General features: G+C 43.9%; 1 long non-coding RNA gene across 1 annotated transcript; it reads left to right on the top strand.

Annotated features, from left to right (window-relative positions):
• The first annotated feature begins 272 nt into the window (after positions 1–272).
• Positions 273–4,474, top strand: LOC135251352 (uncharacterized). The gene is made up of 4 exons (XR_010329130.1): positions 273–636; positions 1,588–1,658; positions 1,967–2,054; positions 3,864–4,474. It is a non-coding gene; the product is annotated as an uncharacterized LOC135251352 (long non-coding RNA).
• Positions 4,475–5,556: the final 1,082 nt, after the last annotated feature.

Genomic DNA, 5,556 nt, shown 5'->3' with positions numbered 1-5,556 from the left:
ATATGCGCATGCCTGAAGTTTCATGCAGTATTGTGGGCTGCATTGCATCGTGGTCAATGGAGTCTTCTATATCTCTCCCACTATCCCCATGTGATCTTTCTCGGGTCTGTACCAGCATCCAGGGTAGGAGTCCTATGAGTGGCTTGTGGGTACAGGTGATGCCACAACTGTATCCTTGGCAACTAAATTGTACTTATTTATTTGTTTATCTATTTATTTAGGATCCCCATTAGCAATACACAGTGTGCACTTGCCGATTGAGTTAAACCTGACCATTTCTGCCCCGCAGCTGGTGCACTCACTGGACTAATCGAAAAAAGGAGGCGGTGGAGGTAGAGGGGCAACTGAGGAACGTTCAATTTGCACTTGAAGGCTTTTCAGCAGCTGCCCCTAGTTTGACGGTGCAGGCTGAATTAGGGTTTTGGGGAGGTGGGGAGGGGGGGGGGGGTAAGTTTCCTTTGATTCCTTTGTTACCACAGGCAGGCCACACTACAGTTAGACCTGATGCCTCAGGTAGGCCCAGCACAGGTGCACTTCACAGGTGTGTGTGAGAGCTCTCGGTGTTCCTGCAGCCTGAAGCTGGTCTGTGAGAAGCTGGCCAATGAGAAGGCAGAGATGCGGAGGCACTACAGCACGGTGAGCGACTTTACCCAAATGTTGGCGCACTTGAGATGCACCTCCCCTGGCACTCCTGGGTCCCTGGTGCTCACATTTTATTTTACTTTGTTCACCTCCATTTTCTGTTTTTTGTATGGTTCTTCTGGTGTGTGTCTCAGAGTGGGTGGGCTTTACCTGATTCTGTACCCCAAATCTATCCTGTGCATATGGAAGTTGGGGGGTGGGGGGGGGGGTGATGGGGGGTTTGGCATTGTGCCAGCTGGCTCACAGAGAGAGGGGGGGGGGGAGAGAGAGAGAGTGAGTGGAGTGGAGGGATAAATTTAAAAGGGTGAAATTGAAGAAGGGAGAAAAGATAAATCCCCCCTTTTATTGAATCTTGCTGTGCCTCTGACCACAATGGCTGTGCTGAGCCTGTGGCGCAAGGCTCATTTCCACGGTGTGTGTGTGCGTGCGTGTGTGTGTGTGTGTGTGAGAGAGAGTGAGTGTCTCTGTGTGTGTGTGTGTGTGTGTGTGTGTGTGCGTGTGTGTGTGAGAGAGAGAGTGTCTGTGTGTGTGCGTGTGTGTGTGTGAGAGAGAGAGTGTTTGTGTGTGCGTGTGTGTGTGTGTGACTGTGTGTGTGCGTACGTGAGAGAGAAGCTGTGTGTCGTCCGTGCTGTGTGTGTGGTAAGAGAGTAGTGTTTGTGTGTGCGTGTGTGTGTGTGTGTGCACTTGTGTGTGTGCGTACGTGAGAGAGAGAGTGTGTGTGTGCGTGCGTGTGTGTGTGTGTGAGAGAGTGAGTGTCTGTGTGTGTATGTGTGTGAGAGAGTGAGCGTCTGTGTGCGCGTGTGCATGCGTGCGTGGTCGTGGGGTGTGGAGAAAGTGTGTATAGACGGTGTGGTATGTGAGAAGTGTGTGTGTGAGGTGGCACTGATGTCATAAGCCAGCCGCACTGTCAGTCACCACCATCTTCCTTTGTCACCGTGGATACAGGGCTCATGTCCCGGACTTCCTTGCTCTTGTGATGGATGATGTCATCTTTGAGACTCTCCTTCCAGGCAGATGTGAGTCTGAAATGACGGGCATATCACAGACGTGTGTGTGTGTGTTTGTGTGTGTGTGTGTGTGTGTGTGTGTGTTTGTGTGTGTATACGCACTGTGTGTGTATGTGCTCTGTGCGTGTGTGTGTGCTGTGTGTTTGTGTGTGTGTGTGTTTGTGTGCGTGTGTGCATGCGTGCGTGCGTGTGTGTGTGTGTGTGTATACGCACTGTGTGTGTATGTGCTGTGTGTGTGCGTGCGTGCGTGTGTGTGTGTGTGTGTGTGTATACGCACTGTGTGTGTGTGTGTGTGTGTGTGTGCGTGTGTCCCACAGGACAGCGATGGAGGCAAAAGTGAGGACAACCTGGAGGTGGACGTGTCCAGTGAGGTGAACTGAAACAAAATCGAGCCAGACCCCGCAGGTCAGCTTTACATTTAAGGCCCGATACAATCTAATCACAAAGAGGGGCTGTTCTTCAGTTTCCCACAAGAAACTGATAGAAAAAAGTCAGTGCTGCTCGACGTACATTTGGCTAATGAAATTAAGGATAAAATGCTTTGAAATACGGGAGAAATGGTCCCATGATCACACACACACACACACGTACAGTAATGACCCAGCGTGCCTATCTCAACGAGCCCAAAAATCCCAAAAGCCCTCGGAGGCAGCTTCAAATCCTGATTAATCCATTTTGGGTTGGAACAGGTCCTTTCAGCTTCGATATACGTCCCGCTGAATTACACACTCTGTGCCTCTCGCAAATTAGTCTGTGAAATACCCTCGTACCGGAGAGGTAATACTTCAGAATCATGTCGGGGGGGGGGCCGGGGGGACCGGGGGGGTCGACCATTCATTCTGTTCTGTCACAGTGCTGTCTGTGAACGCACTGGTGTTACCATGACTGTATAAACTCATATTGAAATTACTTTGCTTTTTTTTTTTTCCACTCTGGAATTTTGTGTCCTAAAATAATCATTTAATTTCTGGATCTTTAAATCTGATCTGAAATCATCGCTGTGGAGCTTAATGTTATTGGCAACACAAGCAAAACTAGACACGCACTGTATGGAATGTGGTACTGAAAGGTGCATATGACCCCCCCCCCCCAAGGTTTTAAATGGTATCAACCCTTTATTCTACCTGAAAATCCCATTGAGGTGCAGATGGCTAAAGGGGAAGTGTTCAAAAATAAATACCCTAATTATAGTATTACAGATATCAATGATGCACAATGAAAACTAAAAAAGAAATAGCAAAAGTTTTAAAAACAAATGTGCATTTCTTTCCTAATTTCTGGACTTAATTTAATTCAAATTTTTCTGCCTCAGTACACGAGGTTAATACATTAAAACATGAGGTTAATACATTAATACATTAAAACATAATACATTAAAACTGAAGGCGTTGAATAAAAAAAATAAAACCCTCTCTTTCTAAAATAAAACAAATGAGTTGAACTTGTCAGGTGCTGACAGTCTTGAACTTTGAAATTCTCTAACTGGACCTGGACTCCGTCAAGAATAGAACATTTTTTTAAAATAAATAAATGCCTGTAATTTGCTAATTAATATTTCGCCCGCGGGTGGCGCGTGAGTCGTGCTCGCGCCTGAGAGCCGCGCGGGGCGTCGAGCTGTGAGTCTAAATTCATATTTTAATCCGCAGAGTAATTTTTATAATTAACAGCTTGCTCACCTCAGGCAGACGGGGGTGAAACGTCACTGTCTGCGACGCTGTTCTCACACCACCGCCGGTAAAAAGGCCTCTGTTTGGGCGTGTCAGTTTCAGTCTTCTTCAGTGCTAATGTGCGGTGTCACCGCCCCCCGCATTGGTGGTGCTCGCTATTAGCGTTAGCGTTAATGCTTAGCGTCAGTGCCTCAGTGTTAGTGTTGATCCTTAGAGTCAGCGCTACAGTGCATTTGTGAATGTTCATATACTGGTGTTATGCTGGTCTGTACTGGGGATATACTGGTGTTATATAAAGTCTACTCTGGGGATATATACTAGACTGTACTGGGAATATACAGGGGCAATACTTCGTCTGTACTGGGTCTGTCTCTGGTAGATTGGCTTGCACTCATAGTGTTATACCATACTGTGCTGTAGCTGCTTGTCTGTCTGATGATAGTGAAGGTGCTTGTCGCGTCGCTGCTCATCCTCAGATGTTTTTGTTTTGCCCCTCTCCTCCACTCATCCTCTAATTGCTTTTCCCTCCTTCTCTCCCTCCTTCCAGATCTTCTCTCTGGGGTACTGTCCCACAGGGGAGTGGCTGGCCGTGGGGATGGAGAGCAGCAACGTGGAGGTGCTGCACGTCTCCAAACCCGACAAGTACCAGCTGCACCGCCACGAGAGCTGCGTGCTGTCCCTCAAGTTCGCCTACTGTGGTGAGCCCAGCTCATCCAAGCTTTCACCCATCTGCTGCCTGCTAGACATCTGGGCCAATCAATTTGCATATGCAAATGAGCACTGCCCAAATGGAGCCAGTCAGATTGCGTATGCAAATGTGCTCTGTCCAATTAGGGCTAATCAGGTTGCCCATGAATATATCCACTGGCCAAATAGAGCCAGTCAGATTGCATATTAAAATGTGCACTATTCAAGTACAGCCAGTATTCAAGATGACCACTGAAAATCTTCTCTACTCCAAGCCAATCAGATTGCCCATGAAATGTATACAATATAAAAACAGCCAATCAGATTGCATAAAAACATGCATCATATAAATACAGCCAGTCAGAATGTATTTTCAGATTTATTTGTTCAGGACATTAAAAGTTTTTTGCCATGAATGATATGATAAAATTATTACTGTGAATAAATTACAGACATATTAACAATCAAGGCTTAAAATGTTCTGTGGAGTTCACCTTGCAAATATGGGTTTAGATATTTAATAACCTGCTAGAGGTTATTTGTTTATACTCAGGAATGGATTATAAGAGTTTTCATCATCTATCAGATTTAATATGTCAAAAACATTAACATTTATGAGTCAGAAAAATGCAGTAAAAATAACTTTTTATATTATTATTACTCATTACAGTTTACTTAAATGACCTCAAACATATTATTTTTCATTTGTATTATTGTATTAATGATATTTACCTTGTTTTCCATCCATTTTAAATGGGTTTTCTGATATTTTCAAAGGTACCTATGGCTTCAATTAGAGTTTAGGGCTCAAACTAGGGTTCAGCTAGGGTTAGGGTTAGGGTTAGGAAAACGGTAAGTCTGAGGGTCGAGGCAAGTTTACGGTTGTGTTCAGGAGCTTGAAGAAAGGTTGGGACATGGGTTTGTTAATGATTTAGAATGAACCAAATATTTCTCTAGCAGCATGTGTACCTATGACCATACAAAATGCCTAATAAATGCATATTTTTTAGGTAAAACATTTTTTGTTTTTTTAAATGACCTCAAACATATTGTTTTGCATTTGTATTATAGTATTCATGATATTTACCTTGTTTTCCATCCATTTTAAATGGGTTTTCTGATGTTTTCAATAGTACCAATGGCTTCAATTAGGGTTTATTGCTCAAACTAGGGTTCAGCTAGGGTTAGGGTTAGGGTTAGGGTTAGGAAAACGGTAAGTCTGAGGGTTAAGACAAGTTTACGGTTGTGTTTAGCAGCTTGAAGAAAGGTTGGGACATGGGTTTGTTAATGATTTAGAATGAACCAAATATTTCTCTAGCAGCATGTGTACCTATGACCATACAAAATCTGTAATAAATTCATATTTTTTAGGTAAAACATTTTTTGTTTTTTTAAATGACCTCAAACATATTGTTTTGCATTTGTATTATAGTATTCATGATATTTACCTTGTTTTCTATCAATTTTAAATGGGTTTTCTGATATTTTCAAAGGTACCAAGGGTTAGGGCGTGGAAAACGATAAGTCTGAGGGTTAAGACAAGTTTACGGTTG

This window comes from Anguilla rostrata, chromosome 3, assembly GCF_018555375.3.
Source record: "Anguilla rostrata isolate EN2019 chromosome 3, ASM1855537v3, whole genome shotgun sequence".
Taxonomy (NCBI): Eukaryota; Metazoa; Chordata; class Actinopteri; order Anguilliformes; family Anguillidae; genus Anguilla; species Anguilla rostrata.
The sequence above is the reverse complement of the archived record's forward strand: the minus strand, read 5'-3'. Positions and strand labels throughout refer to the sequence as shown.